Genomic DNA, 19,857 nt, shown 5'->3' on the forward strand with positions numbered 1-19,857 from the left:
CTGTCTCCCCAGGGCTTAAAACAAGGCTTGGCATATCATATGCACTCTGTAATGTTAAGGGAGAGGGAGAAGGAATGAATGAGTGAACTAGCGCATAGTAGCAGGGAATCGATAGCAAGCATTCTTATCCCCCGACACTGCTGTGTCTAGAGGAGAAACGGATCCTGAGACACTGTGCCCCCATTCCCTGAGAGCAGTCACCTCCCATTGATTAGGCTCCATGGATTTGTCTTCAATCATCACTCTGGAAAGTTCCCACTAGAAAGTTAGTGACAAAATCATGTTCCATTGACTGAAACAGTGATGAGGGGAAGCATCAATAAATTCCTAATTTATCCCTCAGGGAGAAAATACAGTAATTATCTGTTTAGAGGCCTTAGTTACTACAATCCAACTTCAGTCTAAGAAAATTAGGTCTCTTTCTTGGAGTTCTGTGGGAAGAAAATATTTTCAGAAAAATATTTGTTCTTCCAGATTTCACTTATGAGATTCCCTTCTTAATGGGAACCAAATCAGTAAGATGCCTGAGAATGAACATTTCTCTCCCCTCCCAGCAGCTTCTAAGGACATTAGTCAACCCTGGCATTGATCGGGTTCCTGGGAAAGACCCGGCCACGGAATGAAAATCTTTGCTTGTTCCCGTAAATTGATGAGGCTCTGCTTGGCCTCCCTGTGCTTGTTCCTGGAGGCAGCAAGATGTGGATTACCAGTACAGTCCATGGCTGGAGGCCTCCTGGTTGGAATCACAGCCTCAACACATACCAGCTGCAGGATGTTTGGCAGGATTCTTAACCTATGTCGTCAGTTTTCTCATGTAGACAATGAAGATAATGATAGCATGAACCTCATAGGTTGAGAGATTTAGATAAGTTAGTGCTCTATGAAGGGTTTAGCATAATATGCAGCACATGGTAGGAGCTTTACCCATAATATTTACTGTTGCCATATTTATTATTATTCCAGCTCCATGAGGAAACCTAAGGACAGCTGAATTTTTCATAGAATGTTATAGAAGTTGGAGTATCACATGGGGTGTTCAATTAGATAGACCAGGGTTATCTTCAATTCATACAATCTACATCTCTTTGATTTTCTGCCTCACTTTAGACACGATTTTACTAAAAATTATGCAATTTAAAAATTCCTTTTCCTGGCAAGTCTGAACAGTCATGGCCTATTACTTCTATTACACCTAATGGCATTGCTGTAAACCTCAGCAATTAGACTGTCATAGTCTAAGGAGGACAACAGACCTGCTGCTCATCAGCTGATGCTCCACATCCAAAGCACAGAGCAGACATTACTAATCGATTAGGGAACTCTTTCTGCCAAGCCTAGACTGCATCATGCACTTGAGCACATCACTCCAGATCATCTTTCTGAGTTGACTAGATAATGACACACACTTCCTTCCTAAGTGAAGGAGGTCATGAGAAACACAGGCTCTGGTTCAAGTTGTACCCCTAACCAGCTGTATGGCATCTAACTTTGTTTTTCTCTTTTATAAAACTTATATGTTATTAAAGCTCAGGTAAACATTTCACTATCCTCCTCACATGTACATTGGGAGATTGACATGAGGGAAAAGGCAATGTTTTACAGCAACTTCGTTCACATAGATGTGCCCTTTCACCTCTAGAGAGAACTGGCTCAAAATCCCATTTCAGGGGCCAGCTCCGTGGCCGAGTGGTTAAGTTCGCACGCTCCGCTGCGGCAGCCCAGGGTTTGGATCCTGGGCGCGGACATGGCATCACTCGTCAGGCCATGTTGAGGCGGCGTCCCACATGCCACAACTAGAAGGACCTGCAAGTAAGATATACAACTGTGTACAGGGCGGGTTTGGGGAGATAAAGCAGAAAAAAAAAAAAAAAGGTTGGCAACAGTTGTTAGCCCAGGTGCCAATCTTTAAAAAAAAAAAAAAAAAAAATCCCATTTCATGACTCGTGGTGTGTCTGTGTCTCAGAGGCCCCAAGATGCTTGTGACTTCCTGGGGGCCTCTTGTTCTCTTAGTCACATTTGTCTCAAAACTGCTGCTTCTGCTTAATGTTGTCTCACGCACACTGTCCCCGGTGGGACACACTGACCTGGCTAAGGGTCCTTCTTAGCCTTTTTTCTAAATTTACAGCCTCTTCCCACAACATATCCTCTACAGGGGCTTTGTAATGTAATAAGTTTGGGCAGATGGAGGTGGTTTTGCTACTTGACCACTTAGGCATGTTTTCTTTCTTCCCCACCCTTTCCCCTCTCCCCTCCCTTCCTCTCCTCTCCTCTTCTTCCTTCTTTTTTTTGTTTTTAGACTCACTGCAGAGTTCTCTGTCCCCTTCACATATTCTTAGTAACTTATCTTCTCCCCACTTCTTTCTGGGGCACAACAACAAAAGTCAGAATCTTTCCATTTGAAATTTGGCCCTACTTCAGATCTACCCTCTTTCTCCAGATCCTGACTTCGGCCCTGTCTCTCATACCTAAGTGGTACCTTGTGGTGCCTTAGTGACACCACCTTCCCTAAGAAGAATTTTGGTAATGGTTATCAAAATTATGTAGACCTCTGCTGCTGTGCACCTACATGTTGCCTCCTCATACTCTACCCATTCTCTTATTCTTCTTCATTAATAAGGACTCCGATTTTTAGCTGGCTCATTACCACTTGGTTAAAAAAACTGCTTCCTCTAGCGTACCTAGTAGCTATAGGCAGCCAATTAACTTAACTGAGATTTAGATAGATGAGTTGTGTGGGAAGACTCCAAAAAAGAAGAGAAGGTCTCCTTCTGTTCCTTCCTTTAATCTTCTGTCTAGAATGCTAACAAGATAGCTAGAACTCCAGCAGCCATCTTGTACCATGAAGACAAGGGCCTACCCTAGGGATGATGGAACAGATTATCTGATGAGTTTGTCAAGTTGCCTAAACTCTCTAGCTTCCAATTTCTTATCTGTTTGAAAGTAAAACTTCTATCTTGTTTAAACTCTGTTTATCAGGCTTAATTATTTTATCAGAACACAATTCATTAGTTTCAAAGCTTGCACCCTCATGCTTCTTTCAAATTTTACTCCAAAGCACCTATGAGATATACTCACTCACCCCCAACACACACACACTCTTTTTTATTTCTAAGGTTGAATGGGGCAAGTTCTAGTCTTATAGACAGGTAGGTTGAATGTGAGCCCTTTGCTTTCAAATGGTAGAATAGAGGTGCTCTGATAGGACACAGGAACGTGGATGCTGTTGAAAATCTTCTGCCCTCAGCTACCCCTTTGACCCAGGCCAAGATGATTCAAACGGCTTCCAGAATACAGTAGAAGGCAGGGCATTCCAACCCCAATGTCAACCTTATAAAGAAGATAAATGGATGTGGCACTGAGGAAGGCAATGAACCCCATTATTCTCACCATGGGCTCCTGGGGAAGCCGCAGACAGTTTTGCGGTTCAAATGACAGACGTCACCCAGAAGTTGAGGAGTTCGCATGAACTGAAGTGCACATTTAAGAATAATCAAAACATAAAACAGATGTCAATATCAAAATACTGAGTGTGTAGTCCCAAAATTAAAGTCAAACATGAAAAATAAGTTGAACTAAAGCATGCATTCTTTTCTTTCTCAAATATTTTACTGCTTTTCCAAATGGAAATAGGTTCGGAAAGTCTAAGAAATTGCCAGTATTGTGGTGGAGTTACCACCACCTGGAGCTACACAGAAGTTGGCTGTTGGCTCTTTCATCTCAATTGGAAAAACTTTGGCCATTTAATGCCTCACAAGAGCTGTAGTTAATTGATTTTTATATTCGTCTCTGGATGATGGGGACGCGGAAGACTGCTGGATTTGCTAAATGTAGACAGGAAATTTTGTATGACAGTCATTGTGTGTTTCTATGGACAGGCATATTGTTCTCATTTTAAATTGGGTAAACAATGATGATATATTGATCGTAATGGAAAATACCCACTACAATCTGAATAAATGCAAAGTCTACCCTTATTTTCAAATGCCAAGCCCACCATGCCCTCAACCACAAATGTTTTCTACACTTCTCAGAAAATAGATTTTTTCCTCGATTAAAATAATCAGATATGTGCATTTTAAAACTTTTAAACAGTACAGAGAAATGAACAAGGAAGTAGAAATTACACCAACTCCTATTAAATACAGATAAGTACTGTTCATACATGGCGGCCATTTTCCTCAGACGTGTGTTACCTCATAGTGTTGGCCTGTGCTTTGTTCTGATCTCTGTGAGGGCAGGAACTTATTTACTGCTGCTTCCCACAACGCCTAATGGGTGTCTGGCACATTGTGGATCTTCAATATATTTGTTTTTGAATTATAATTTCATATTTACGTGCTTCTTTTTTGACTTAACATATTGTAGACATCTTTTCAAGTCAATAAATGTCAATCTATGACAAAAAATTTTAAATGGCATGCATTTTATTGGCTATTAAATATTAAGTCTAGCTGTTTGTGCTGCATATGTGCGTGTGTGTGTCTGATTGTCTTCTTAGAATATATCCCTGTGAGTAAAGTTATTTTGGTCAAAGGCTACACACATTCAAAAGTCTGGCATATATTAACAAACTGCCCTCTGGAAAGTAAGCATGGATTTTCACTCTGCCCAAGTCCAAAGTAAGGCGCCTTGCTCCCATCCTCCCCTAACCTGGAGAGGGATGTCTCTTTGCCAATCTCATGGCTAAAGATATTATCTCAGTGTTGCTTTGATTTGTATTAGTATAATTATTTGTGAGCATGAAGAACATCTTTTCATATACTTATTGGTTCTTAATAGTCTAAATTTGTGTTCAGTTTCTATTTCTGACTCCTAATTTTGGATAGTGAGCTGCCTTTCTTTTGGTCATTGATTAGACTAGCTACTGGTTTATCTGTTTTACTGGGTTTTCAAAGAATCAGTTCTTAGATTTAGCATATCCCTCATTTTTTTCTGTTTTCTACTATGTCAATCTCTATTTTACCTTTATGAGTTCTTCCATTCTGCTTCCCTACTTAGTTTTGTGGTGTTTTCTCTATAGTTTTGAGGAAATGCTCATCTTATTTTTTTACACTTTTGTTTTAATAACAAATGTGTGTGAGGATGAATCTTTACCTTACTAGTTTTTGCTATATCCTTGAGAATTTGGGGTGAAATGTTCTCATTTTGTTTTCCACATTTTGCATTTGTGGTTTTGATGTTCTCTTTAACGCTAGAGATGTGGTAGAGATTTTTATTTTCATTTTCATTTGTTAGGCAGGGGGTTTGTTGTTGGTAGTGTTTGTTCTTTTGTGTATTTTGTGTTTTGTTGCATGTGATTAAAGAGTCCCACCTGTACTATTTTTACTTTTTGGAATTTTTTTAAAGTAATTTGGAACGTTTTTGTAAATGCTTCTTGAGTTCACGAATATATATTTCTGGTTGTGGGACATGAATATATATATATATAGTTATATATATATAGTTATATATATATATATAACTGATTATGTGATTTAAAGCCACTTCTGCCTTATTGATTTGTTTTCTGCTTGAATTGATGAGGACTAGAGAGGTGTATAAAGTCACTCTCCCTATTACAATTCTTGAAGTTTCTCCGTGTATCTCTAGCAGTTCTTACTTTGCATATTTTGTGTGATGGCGGTGGTTTCTTTGGCTTCTACGTTTAGATCAATGGTCCATCTTTTTCCTCTTCATGACCTCTCTGGAGTTAGATAAGTATGCAGTGACTAGTTTTATGATAGTGTCATCCTTTCGTATAAATGAGGAAACTAAGAACCAGAGAGTTCAAGTAACTGGTACTAGTGCAAGATCACACAGCAGTGAAGGGACCAGCCAGGGGTGTCTGTCCCCAAAGCCCATGGCCTTAACATGCTGCTCTCATTATTTTCTGGTATCTGATTCTATGAGAGATCTACCTGGTCTCTCTTCTTTTCTTAAGTGACTTGCCTATTCTACATAAATGCTTGTAGAATTCTCTCTTGGTGATTTAAGCGCAATAGTTTTACTAAATTGTTTCTCAGCTTTGGTTGATGTTTATCAATTTGTCCAGGATCTGGAAGCTCTTTCAGTGTGTAGACTCAGGTCCTCTTCATCTGAATATTTCTTTTATTCTAATAAAAATCATGTTTTTCTTTAAGATCACCAGTTATCTATTTGTTATATATTCAAATCTACATAATAAATTATTATAATATATACGTATACAGAATATATGTATGTGTGTATATATATATACACATACATATATATATATATATATAGTCTTTCTTCTATGTCTACCATTCTTCCTTTTAACATTTTTAATTTATTTGTCATTCTATGCTACATTTCGTGTCTTTTCCAAATCCTGTTTCCTGTGGCGCTGGTTCTGCTCCTTGCTTTGACGGGCACAGTTTTACGTCCTATAAAAGCATTACTTTTCTCCTCAGTTTCTTTCCTAAGCTCTGCTAAATCCCTATTCATCATATCATTTTATTTCTTACCACATTTTGGCCATTTATTTCATCCATGTCCTTCAAAATTTACTTGATAATTCAGTAGAGTTGTTGGGTTTTTTTGTTTTCAATTGAAATTCTTCTAAAATGAAACCCTGCTCTCTTCCTTTTCCCCCTCTCTCACTCTTCATGCTAGATTGCCTTCCTTTTGTGAGGGGAAGGGGAGACAGAATTTTCCTATAGGGCACATGCCAATTTTTCTTTTTTTTCTCTCATTCTTTTTCTTTTATTTTTTTTCTTGTTCATTTTTAATTTTTTTTCATTATTTTCTTTTGTTCATTTTTTTTAAAGGTGGGTAGTCTACTTTCCTGTTTGCCAGAAAAATAATGTTTACCTCAAATGATGAACTCTCCTTTTATAACATGAGATTTGGGATTAGATATTGATAATCTCTCAGCCTCACAAGAAAGGCAGCCTCTGCTCTTGGTAACTTTGCCTCTGTTTGATTAATCTGTGGTTTCGTTGAGACTTCTACACCAGAAACCACCTCACTGAAGAGGGAGTGGGTTCCAGCCCCAAGGGTGGGTATCCTTCAGATTTCCATTTCCCCATCTGTGGTGTGAGCAGACTCCTTTATAGAGTTAGCATTCTAGAGAAACCATAGCCAGCAAGCATCTGATTTGGTGTGGTTACAGGCATTTTCCTCCTTTTAATCTACCTCTTCTGCTGCCAGGCCTTGTCGAGACACTTGCTGTTAGGATATTATTACTTACTTGGCTTCTGCCATCTGGTAGACTGGAGAAAACTATTACTAAGTTTATCTCCTCCTCTGACTCCTCCCTGGTGGCCTCAGAATGTTGTTTATAGAGTGAGGAGCGGTGGCTCTAGAAGGCACATTGAAGAGCCTTCTCTGGGGTCTCCCCATGTCCTCAGCACCAATTCTTCTTTAGTCTGAGACATGGGTGGTTATTTTTGAGAATTTCCCTGTCACTTTCAACCACTCTATTCTTTCCTTCTGGAAAGAGACTCTGTTTTGATTTCCCAAATCTTCTTTATATTTGGTCCCAATAGTTTCATACCTACATAATATTTCTGGATATTTAAGCTGTCACATTGGGACCATTTCTACTGTTAATATCAAGAAAAATTTCTTTATTATTTTCACTTTTTTGGATTAATTTTTGTTCAGCTTGGAAAGGGGAGGTTTTGTAACTTCCTAGGCTTCCTGTACTTTTGCACCCACCTTTTGAGAATCTTCCTTCCCCTCTGTAACATTGAACAGTTTCATCTTTTTAAGACATTTATCCTTACCTGCCGTGTATTTTAGTCTTGTGTGTATTTGACCCATGCTGTCCCAAACTGTCAATGGTTAAGGACAAGCTGGTTTTTACTTTCCAATCCACTGTTGACTCTTACTTTTATAAAATACAATGAGCACTGGATTTGCAGAAAATGAATTAAAAATAAGACATAAAGTGCAAATTTGAATGTTTTTTATTAGATTCAACAGATATAACATTACTTGCTATGCATGTTTCTAAATGCTTACTCTCAATTCCTCTTCTTATTCATTGTGGAAGGTCACAAACAACCCACGGGCCAGCCCCAGTCCATGGACCCCCCTTTGAGTAGCTTCACTGTAAGCCCCTCAAGGGTAGGGTGAAGGTCTTTGTAACCTGTGTGTCCTCCTTAGTGCCTACCTAGCATTATGCCCCCAGAATAACATCTTCTGAAAACTAACTGTTGACTATATGAGTAAGACAATAATACTCCAAGTAGCAAGAGCCTCTTGAGGTCAAAACTCTTAAGTTTATTCATGACCTTCACAACTTCCTTTTGCTTTGGAAAGATGCAGGTGCTATTATTTGGATTTACAGCCAAGGCCCAGAGAAGAATGGGTCTGCCCACAGGAGGCCTTTTTATCCATGATGTTTTATTTGACCCAAGGTATTTTCCCTCATATGCTGTTTCATGTCTCTACGGGGAGTACAAAGCATGGTGTGAAAGACGAGGCAGGATATTAACCGGACCAGGGCCTGGACCAGGTGTGAGCATTCTGTCTTCTATCCGTCACTTTATTTATCATCCTTCTCTTGAGGACTTTGTGAGGACCCTGCGATTCCCAGTCATACAGAGTGTCTGCTAGAGGAGCACGTTGTGATGAAACGCTTATTGGGAGTAATACTGTCCCTGAACTAAGAAATAACCATCAAGCCTGTGAATTCTGGTGTATTCCTCTCCAGGGCATGGTTTACCAATTTGGAGAGAGTGGCTATGGAACTAGCCCTAGTTAGGATGGCAGCCAAGCTGAGAGTCAAACATCACCAGTGGGGAAATCACAATGAATAGGACAAAAAGAAGAGGACTCACTTACTGGTCAAATGGAGCCCAGCTTTGGTACTAAGTGTCAGAGGTGTGCAGAGAACTGAACTGCCCCTGGGGACATGCAGGGATGGATAAGCAAGGGTCTGTTCTTCACTGGTGGGAAAGAAAAAGACAAAGAAAGCTCCTGATAAGGTAAGGCGGCCATGTGAAGGCCTTGGCTGACTTATACCTAAAGTGCTAGAGTGATGCAGAGGAAGCAAAGAGCAATTGCTAAGGGCAAACTCTCACTTTGCAGATCATTGACATACACTATCACCTTAAACTGTAGGTGTGTACTCTAAATATTTTATCTGTTGACCTCCCTTGATTATTTAACATCCTTCCTTTGCCATTTAGCTAGCAATCTAATTTTGTGTGGTTTTTTTCTCATTTTTTTCATATTTCTGGTTACATTTACAGTTTCTTTGTCTGTGAAGCTGTCTAAAGCTATCTTTTATCAGAGTTGTTGCTAGCTTATGTAAGATGCATGGGAGAGTTTCTGGCAAACAGTTGGCATCCATTCAATTCTTTGTCCTTGTTTCTGGCTTTCTGGACCCCACTCTGTGGGGAAAGGCTGTCAATTATGATAATTGCAAAGCATCATGCTGAGTCCCTGTTAATAAAGAGATGAGAAAATGAAGCCCTAAACAGGCAGAGAGATGATTGAGCCCAAGGATAAAAAGGGATCAAATTGTCTAGAAACAGTACAGAAGACCTGAGTTGTTGGCAGTTTAAAAATATTGGTATGATTTTCCTTTCCTTTGAGACAGGAAAGGGATTTTACCTCATGAGAAGCTTCAGGTGGATCTTTCCCAAACTGTTTAACCTGGAATATTGTGTGATAAAGATTTGTCTATTTAATGAATGAACCTGAAGAAGCCATTCCCATGTATGTCAACATTGCCCCCAAGGAGACATTTGGTCTGTTGAAGTCAATGAGCTTGGATAGTTTAGAATGACTTGGTGAGCTGGCACTAGGTTTAGGGAGAAGTGTTACCAATTTGAAGACTTTTTTTTTTTGAGGAAGATTAGCCCTAAGCTAACATCTGCTGCCAATCCTCCTCCTTTTGCTGAGGAAGACTGGCCCCGAGCTAACATCCGTGGCCATCTTCCTCTACTTTATATGTGGGACGCCTAACACAGCATGGCTTGCCAAGCAGTGCCATGTCTGCACCCGGGATCCAAACCGGCCAACCCTGGGCCGCCAAAGCGGAACATGCTCACTTAACCGCTGCGCCACAAGGCTGGCCCCTGAAGACTTTTGAAAGCACAACTAGATGGATCATCAGAGTTGCTCAGACTGGGCTGTATTTTGGTGAGGTTTCAGCACGGGATTTCATTTCACAGCTGGACATGAGAGTTTCCACTCTCTAGACTAATGGCTCTCAACTGGGGACAATTTTGCCCCCCAGGGAACGAATTTGGAAGCATCTGGAGACATTTTTAGTTATCACCACTGGGAGGAGGAGGCTGATACTACTGGCATCTAGGGGGTAAAAGCCAGGGATCCTGCCAAACATCCTGCAATGCATGGGACAGCCCCCATGACAAAGCTTTATCTGGCAGTTTGAGAAAACAACCTGCTCTAAACAGATTCCCTAAATTAAAGGGCACCTCCAGGGAAGTTATTCCTCAAGGCTTTCCTCTAAAAGAGAACTTGACAATTATCAGTTCAAAGACCCTTTGGACTCATTTCCTTGTGTGGTCAGATGATCCCCGGACCTTCAAAACACATGTGTGTTGCTGTACTTGCAGATTTGCAGGCTCCAGATCATAAGCCCCTCCTCCACATACAAAGCAGGCACAGGCTAAGTTCTTTATGTCCCCTGCTCTAATGCTGCTAACCGTTTAGATATTGCCAGGCCTTGGACATTGTCACAATGTAAAGCACTTGAGGTTGGTGCAGTAATGAGGATGACCATCTGATTTGTCTCTGCTCGGAGGAGTGTGGAGGTAAGGTGGAGAGTGAGAGGACTGTAGGTACATCGTATGAGGAGCACATCAGCTTCACCAACAAACAGTGCTCAGCTCCTCTCGCCTCCCACCTTGCTGCCTTTAGATATGCGATAACCACACAGGATTCTATTGCACTACAGCTCCAGGCCACTGAGGTTTCACTCTTGCCAACTTGCAGAGAGTTCCTGGCCTAGTAGACCAGTGGACAAGGGCCCTTGGAGCTAGAAGGTGACTTTCATAAGGCACTGTGGTGCTCTCTACAACTGTCTTTGGGATGTGTGTTTCAGTTCTGCTCTGACTAAACCACTTCACAACACAGCTAGAAAAAGAAGGCTTTTAACATTCTCTTGTAGCTATTTTGAGCAACGACAAAGACATTGCCAAGATGTATTTCAACAAGTTTGCTTGTGTCAGTTGCATAGAAATTGGTTGCTGCAAAGTCATCCCCAGGAGGTATATACTCTTCAGTTTACACCCTGGATCTGTGAGAGATGCAGAACCTTTTAGCAGTCCATTTCAGCAAACAGGGATGGGGCTCCCGCCATGTGGCAGGAATTCACAGATCCAGCCTAGCAGGCGGAACACAGCACGACAGAATGCAGAATACGCAGGAGGGGAACTCAGATCAGCCTGGGGCAGCTGGAGGAAGAGGGAGAAGTGATGCCTGCAAAAAGCCTGAATGAAGACTCAAGGATGAGAGGAGGGAAAGCCTCCACTGGTAAAGCACAGGAACCATTCAGATGAGGAGGTATTTTGCCATTGACAGTGAAGAGTGAAAGCCCTCATTTGTTCTTCCCTTTAGCTCCTTGTGTCTTTGTCCCTGTCCTCCTTGCCTTCCTCCCTCCCTTTTACTTCACCTTTCATCTCTTTCTTCTTCTGGGCTATCACGTCCTGGAATTATGAGAGACGTCTGCTCCAAGCACTCCCTGTGTCTCCTTCTTTCTATTTCTCAGTAATGGAAGTGCTGTGGACTTAAATCTTAGATCATCAAACTTACAGTACCTGTAAAAGAAGAAACTCAATCCAGTGAAATAATTATTAACTAAACAGTATGGCCACTCCACTGGGGACTTTACAATTGAGTAGAGGAGAAAGACATACACGTTAACATTATTTTCAATATTACAACGCAAAGTGCCTATCATGGACCAGGCCCTAAAGGAGACATTTTATAGACACTATCTTTAACTGTCACACCACTCTTCAAGATGGGCCTGATTATTTCCATTTTGACAATGAGTTACTGAGGCTAAGAGAATAGGGGTAGGAAAGAACTAAAGAGACATTGGCCTTGAAATAGCTGGAATGGAATATGTGGTTGGTAATAGGAAACTTCTTTTTAAGATAAAAATTTTAATATATTTACTTGAAGCTTTGAGGATGATTTTCATAAAGAAGGAGAAAATTTTGATAATAATTAAGATATAATTATGGCTCCATAAATCACATATTTTGCATGTAAAAGCTTGGTGTATCTCATTCGTCTCATTGCTTAAAAAACTATGTTTTAGTCCATGAGGGGAAAGGAGACAAGAGATTAAAAAAAAAGAGTCATAAAACAAAAGATCCAAAGATTGCAGTAGCCATAGTGGTTGGATGAATTTCTTCCCATGGAATTTTCCAATGTAACCAAGTGATCTTGGGTCCCATAGACGTTTGCCCTTGAAACTGGACTTGGAAGAGTTATAAACTTCTTATATAGTCTTTATCAGCTGTTCCTATTGTTATCAATTACTGCTGTTATTAATTATTACTAACTGTGAAATTTGGGGGATGTTACTTAACTTGCTGAGCCTTGTTTCCTTATTTAAAAGAAATACAGATTAAAATGATAACTACCTTGTAGATTTGTTATATAGACTAGATACGAATGGACATAAAAATGCTTAGCACAGTGCCTGGCTTACAGTGAGCTCTCAATAAATATAGATATTATTACCGCAGTTTGCATATTTATGGCTTGCCCAAGCCAGGTGAAATATATCTTCTCTCTCTATGCAGCAGATTCTTTCATTTCTTTCAGGAAGACAAGTCACAAAATTCTAAGTTATACTTAGCTATAGATTTGAAACTTCTCCCGCAAGCAAATTCAAATCAATATCTAATATTTTATAAAAGCAATTATTCTGATTATTAATATCAATGCCTGACTTTCTACATCTCTCCCTCTGGCACTCACCTATCACGCCTCCTCCTATTCCCACAGGTTTGCTGTGGTTTTCTGAATATTCAGACATAAAAGTATTTTATTGTTGTTGTTTGTTTTGGTGGTGTGGTATCTTTTTTATAAATAAAGTCTTATGGAGAGGGCTGATACGTAAAATAGACCAAAGCAGATCTGCTCTCTTTGAAATGGGGTGAGTGCCTGCTCCAACTCCCTCCCCATTTGATTGGTAATAGAAAATGTTTTTTAGATAAAAATTTTAATATAGTTATTTGAAGCTTTGAGGGTGATTCTCATAAAGAAAGAGAAAATTTTGATAATAATTACGATATAATTACAACCCCATAAGTCACATATTTTGCATGTAAAAGCTTGGTATAGTTCATCCATCTCATTGCTTAAAAACCTATATTACAGTCCATGATATAGTTCCCTCTTCATTCCAGGGGGACCCTGAGGTGTTTCCAAAGGAACGTTAGGATTTCACTGAATGTAGTGTAAGAACCACCCAGCCATATAAATGAGATAAGAGTACTAGTTTCCCCGTCCCCAGGAAGTCTGTAGAAACAGTCTGGCTTAGCTGGGAGTGGGTGGAGGGAATGGAGAAGGATGGTCCCCCCCAGTACCCATGTGAAGTGCATGAGATAAAGTTCCCTGGCCTGGATCTGGCTATACAGGACTCTAAACATCTATGTGGAACCAGAGCATGTAATTCAGTCACCCATATGTGTCCAAATATTTTGATACTTTGGTAATTTGACATCACCCCAATGGTCCAGCCATACAACCCGCTTTACCAAATACAGAGCACATTTTCCATCACCATGCCTTTATACTCAAGGCTTCCTCCTCCTGGAATAATGCCCATCCTTCCATTTCTGCCTGGCTCTCTGACTCACCCCTCCTCCAAAGCCTCTCCATGAGCTCCTCCCCAATTCCTGAGGCCAGAATTTATCTCTTTTGTGTGTTTGTTCATTTTTGTCTCCCCCACATTCTTCTATCTCCCTTGCATTCCCATCTTGCCTGGGGCAATGTCTTTCACAGGACAGACAGGAAAAATGCTCACTGAATCAAACCGAATGGCTGCTGTGTTGATCAAGTCTTGGGTCAGCTGCCTGTGCTTTTCACTTGGCATGGCTTCATCAGCACTCCCTGCAAAGTCAAACCAGGAAAGGATCATTTCCAAAGGGAAGCCAAACCTTTTTATTACTAATTTCTTTCCCTTTGGATGTCAAAGGGAAACTGGGCAAGATATAATCATCTAGTTTACTTCTTCAACAGCCTTGTTTTTTATCTTGATCCTGAACTTCAGCTAGAGTCTGTAAAATTTCTTCTTTGAATGAGACCATTTTCATCTTGGTTCTCAGTGATTATAATGAACTACTGACCTTCTGTTTGTTCCTTGAAAGTCAAGCCGGCTGGTTTGGGTGACTCTTATCTATTCATGATCCAGCAGATTTTTTTAAACCCACTATTTCCTGTGCAAATACTTTATTTTGGATATTTCAGCACCTCTTGCCTGAGTGATTGCAGAACTGATGCGGAACTGTTGTTTTAATCAAGGGCAGTGCTCATATAAACTATTTTAGTGGGATAAATTATATCTACAAACATTTATCGAGTAACATATTGCGTACAATGCTGAGTATTAAGACAAATACAAAGATAAATACCACATTCTAATGAGGGAGACAGAACCCCTGTCCTCAAGTAGCTAATCAAGTACAAAGCAAGAAGTGCTGGCACATAACTAACTAGAAACATTCTTTTGTTGTTTATATCCAGCTTTGTGTTAGGAATTTATGGCATCTTACAAAGAAACATACAATACTGGGGGCGGGGGGGGGGGGAAATCATGAGTAAGAAAGATCAGGGAAATGGAAAACAAGCTCAACTAGAGCCAAAATTGAGGCCAGTTCATGAAATATACCCTCTGGAAGCTGTAGGATAGCAAGGACCATCTCTGTTGGGTGCACAAAGATATCCCCAGGGAGTGGCACAGTATCTGGCACATAGTGGATATTCACTAAACAAAGGATGCAATGGGCACGTCTTTCATTTTAGGCTTCTGGAGAACCTCTATTAACTACACCAAAACCACATTTGGAAAATCCCAAATTTGAAGCCACCTTCTCTGGACCAGACTACATTGAAAAGTTGGAAGCTGGAGGCCTTGCTGCCGTATCTTTCAATCTAGGGTGAATGTTTTTTTGTTTGAAGAAAGGGGCTGAGGGAATACATATTACAATCTCATTGCACCAGTTTAGTGGCTATGACCTTTCTAAAGCATTTCTCTTTGATTGCATCGTTATTACATTTTATTTTGATAGGTAGGTTTTTCTCCCCACGTTTATGGTTTTCTTCCTTCTAACTGAAGGCTGTAGAGAGCAGGGAACAGATATTCTTCATCTTTGCAAATTTCCCTGTTTCTTGAAAATATAGGACAATACCTTGGATGCAGTGGATATCTAATAATGGATTTTTAAATTTTTAGTGGACATCAACAAGTGCTAACTCAGTTTGAGATGGGACTCTATTGTGCAAACACTGATGATGTACTGCAAAGCCTCATTTCCATACTGACAGCTACCACAGTTCAGAAAGCCAGTGTGAAGAAAATGCATGTCAATGTGCACCTGTGCGTCTGTCTTATCATTCCATCAACCCACAGTTCATTCTTTGGCAGCATGATTCTAGACCTTTTTGATACCAAATTTGGAGGATGGGTAGAGGAAATTAAGAAAGGAGGATCAGGAGGAAATGAGGTGTAATGTAAAAGTCAAGGAAGGCTGGAGGCCATTTTTATGGAGCTTATGGATGGAGAGAGATAAAGAGAAGCTTTCAAGCAGCCATGGGGTAAAAAAGAATAGGAGAAGTAGAGTAATTTTTGAAGTAATAGCATGGATTATAAATTGGATCTTCAAAAAATGTTCTTCAAGAGAGACAAGTAAAGTTAGATATATGTTGTTAAAATTCCTATAGATTTTGACTCCTGTAGCATGTTTGTTTGAACATCACACTAGGACTGGATCACATGTGACCAGGGAGCTATTCAGGTTACAGAAAGCAATGTATTTTTACTTTAAAAGGCATACTCTTAGTTATACCTATCACAATTACTCTCTTAGTGAATCAGGAAATCACGTAGCCAGGAAGGAGTAGAAGGGAGCAAAACTCTTCATGCATTACTTTAATTTAAAAAAAAAAGTGACCTGAAAGCCTAAAGAGTAATAAATTTCATTAGTCACTTCAGAGAGCATTGAGATCATATTTTCATCTAGCAAATTAGCAAATATTTTGGAAAGTATCAACATCTATGAAGTGAATTTTAAGTGCTTAATACTCGACCTCCCCCAAAATTAAAAACCCATACATTACTGGTGGGATTATAAATTGAAACAGAGTTTCTGGAAAATAATATGGCAATGTATATCAAGAACCTTAAAACTATTTGGACCCTTTGGTGAAATAATTATCCTGAGGCAATAATAAAAAATGGAGTCAGAATATGGAATATTATATACTCATTAAAATCAGATTTTAATGACTATGTAGAGAAAGTAAATATCCATATATAAAAAATGACATCAATTTTGTAAAAATATGTATACTCATACACCCACACAGACAAAAGGCTGGAAGGAAATGTTCCAAATGTGAAGTTTGATTGGACTGTTAGAATTACGGGTGAAATTTTGTTCTGCTTTTTAAAATAAAGTTTGTATGGGTGGGTATGGCTTTAATAATGTGACAAAAATAAACATTTTGGAGAAAAAACTAGTTCAGAACCTAAACCCTTCTCAGTCACTTTGCCTAACAAACGATTCTGTTAAATTTTCTACCAAAAAAACTTGACGTGTAGACCTATCGAATAGATTTGTCACTGTCTCTTCAAAGGAGGAAATTCTGTTTCAAATTCATCCTTAGCCCAAAGCAGCTAATTTGATTTTATCAGTCATCAGCAAAGCCCTTACATTAAATAATTTATGCATTTTTCAGCTCTATCCCTACAGGGCAAGACTCAGTACTTAATGGAAACCATCACACCATTGCACTGCGAGAGCTCATCTAACATGTTGGCTTTGAGAAGCCTCAAGCCTGAAGTATTGAACGGTCACCTAGAGCATGTTCATTTGATCTGACAGCGCTAGAGAGGAATGCAGAGGTGGAAACAAGACAAGGAAATTCCGATGCGCACGTATCAGCCCTGGGATAGAAAGCCTGGAGAAAAGATGCAAGACTTGCATGGTAAAAGTAGGAGCCAAGATGATTCTCCAGTGGATGTCGATGGCTGGGATATTTTCATAAAAGATTAGCTAATTGTCAGCACTGAAGCACCTCTCCTTGCTGCAAGCCATTCCCAGAGCAGCCTGCTTCTCCCAGGCATCTGCTGTCTGGAAAAGCCCTCCTGTGTCTGTTTCTCATTAACAGTCTAACTCATCTCCAGCCTTATCTAAAATCATACCTGTGCTCACTCTTCTGCGCCTCTTCACTTCACTTTCTTTCTGTTGCTGGCATCAAAACTGAATTTAATTTGTTCATTGTTAAAGGCCTTTCATCACTAGATTTCTCGAGAAGTTCTGACACTGGGTGTTTATTCCCCTGACAAGTAGGTTTTGAGGATGAATCAGATGCGGCTTTTCAGGAGCTTTGAAAACAAATCTCCTGGCAGCTAGGGAGTTGCTATGAACGGTGTTTCCGGCTTGTTTCAGGACCCAGTGTGATTCTGAGACAGGTAGCGAAAGGGGGAGCCATTTTATTTTTGGAAATATCATCTCAGTTCCATGTCTGCTGGCGAGAGCAATAACAGTAAACACACGGCGGGGATGCTTTAGAAGTACAAGGCTGCGGGGATTCAGGCAATGGTCTGTATTAGGAGAGATTTGTGAAATGCTGGGATAAAACACAGATGCTGGAGTCAAACCTTTCTATAGAAATGGTAGAGAGGAAAAGGTCTGCTAGATTCCTTGACAAGTCATCTCTTTGGTTCATCTAAAGGCTGCTTTCCATTCTCACCAAGAAGTATAAAATTAAAGAAGGTGTGGATACAGCTAGATGATGAATACGTTCTGGGAATCTAATGCACAGCATTGGGACTATAGTTAACAATAATGTATTATATACTTGAAACTCATTAAGAGAGTAGATTTGAAATGTTCTCTCCATGAAAAAGAAATGGTAATTATGTGACGTGATGGAGGTGTTAGCTAATGCTATAGTGCTAATCATTTTGGAATGTGTAAGTATATCAAATCAATACGTTGTACATCTTAAACTTACACAATGTTATATGCCAATATATCTGAATACAGCTGGGAAAAAAATTTTCGAGTAAAGAAGGTCTTTATCTAACTAGGAGAGGCAGAGGGGGCAGGCCACGGCCTCCTGAGCAGCCACCCATTCCCTGAGACTCGGTGCCAAAGGTCATGCTGTATGCAGAATAAAATGAAGAGAAAACGCACCCGATGTGTAGAGATAAAAAAGCATAGAAACTTTTTTATTATAGACATTCTCAAACTTCAGGCATTTCTCAAGTTGACAGTCCCTCCAGTTTTCCCTTTGGCTTGGCTACTGGTGATAGGACATGCATCACCATCTATTTTTGTGGTCCAGCTGTGGAGGCTCAGCAACACCAGTGCTGTGTCACCTCCACTCACAACAGCTTCATCCAGGGAGTCCAGCCCAGGACACATGCTGTCACCTTATTTCATGTCTCATTCATTCGTTCATTGATTTGCTTGTTTAGGGTAGGAGTGAAAGGATAAGTGATATCACCTTATTCATGATCTTTTTAAAAATGTTACCCACGCCATGGATTTGGGCCATGTAAGTATGTGATTTGGGTTCCCCAGTGAGCTAACCCTGCTATCAGCATTACTTAAACCTATTCAGTTACTATGGCCAGTACTACGAGTGAGTAGCATTCCCTTACTTATATGCTGGTGCAGAATCTTTCCCTAGCGTTAGTGTGCATCCCAGTCAATGGCAGCTTGTTAAAAATGGTCTGAGGTGGGGCCCAGGGAACTGTATAAGAGGAGTCCCAAGTGAGTCTGACGCAGGCAATCTCTTTAATTCTCTCTAATATTGGCATTGTGGTTAGAAGGGTGATTTTAAAATCAAAGAACATGGGATTCCCCTTACACTGCTCTCACTGTTTCATTCTGAGAACATTTCTCACCCTGGAATCTTTGGTGCCCATGTTCTCCTCATCCCCCGGGGGCATTTTTCTGCAATCATTGTGCTCCTCAGCCCCCAGGAATAACTCATTGTCTTTGCTCCCATCTGTATTTGGGCTTTTCTTAATACTCCCTGCATGTTCTTTCTATTATCATCATAGCACTTGAGATTTCCTACATTAAACATGAGAAAACTAGGATCAGAGGGTCCTGAATTCAAAACCCAGCTCTTCTATTTTCTGGCCACGTGATTTGGGCAAGTTACATTACCTCTTTCAGCCACCTTGTCTGTAAAATGGAAATTAACAACATTATTTACCTCCTGGGGTTGTGGTGAAACATAGCGGTGCATGTGAATATTTGCTGAATGAATGAAAGTTTAGCACAATGAAGACTCAACATGCTAACTAATCATTTTTAATACTCTTGTTTAATTCCATAGATGTGTATTCAACTTTTACTATGCTTATTATTGCTTTTGAATCACCCATTAGGGAATTTTTCATTTTCTTCCTAGACAGAAGTGTTTTTAGCCTACATTAACACATTTCCTCTTTGCATTAACATCTCCCATTTGGATCACTGTAAGTTGTTTCCATCTTTTCTTACAGCTTTTTCTTTTAACTATTGTGGGTTTCTTTGAAAAAGATTGGCCCTGAGCTAACATCTGTGCCCATCTTCCTCTATTTTATATGTGGGATGCTGCCACAGCATAGCTTGATGAGCTGTGTGTAGGTCTGCGCCTGGGGTCCGAACCCGTGAGCCCTGGGCCACCAAAGGG

The 19,857-nt window shown here is 40.1% G+C and overlaps 1 long non-coding RNA gene across 1 annotated transcript in view; it reads left to right on the forward strand.

The window, feature by feature from the left end:
- Positions 1-19,857, forward strand: part of LOC111768323 (uncharacterized) — a 140,364-nt gene that overhangs the window by 114,353 nt on the left and 6,154 nt on the right. Inside the window, exon 2 of the long non-coding RNA XR_002800568.2 lies at positions 16,900-17,148. This is a non-coding gene — a long non-coding RNA (uncharacterized lncRNA). The remainder of the gene's footprint in view (positions 1-16,899; positions 17,149-19,857) is intronic.

Source organism: Equus caballus, chromosome 16 (genome assembly GCF_041296265.1).
Source record: "Equus caballus isolate H_3958 breed thoroughbred chromosome 16, TB-T2T, whole genome shotgun sequence".
Lineage (NCBI taxonomy): Eukaryota > Metazoa > Chordata > Mammalia > Perissodactyla > Equidae > Equus > Equus caballus.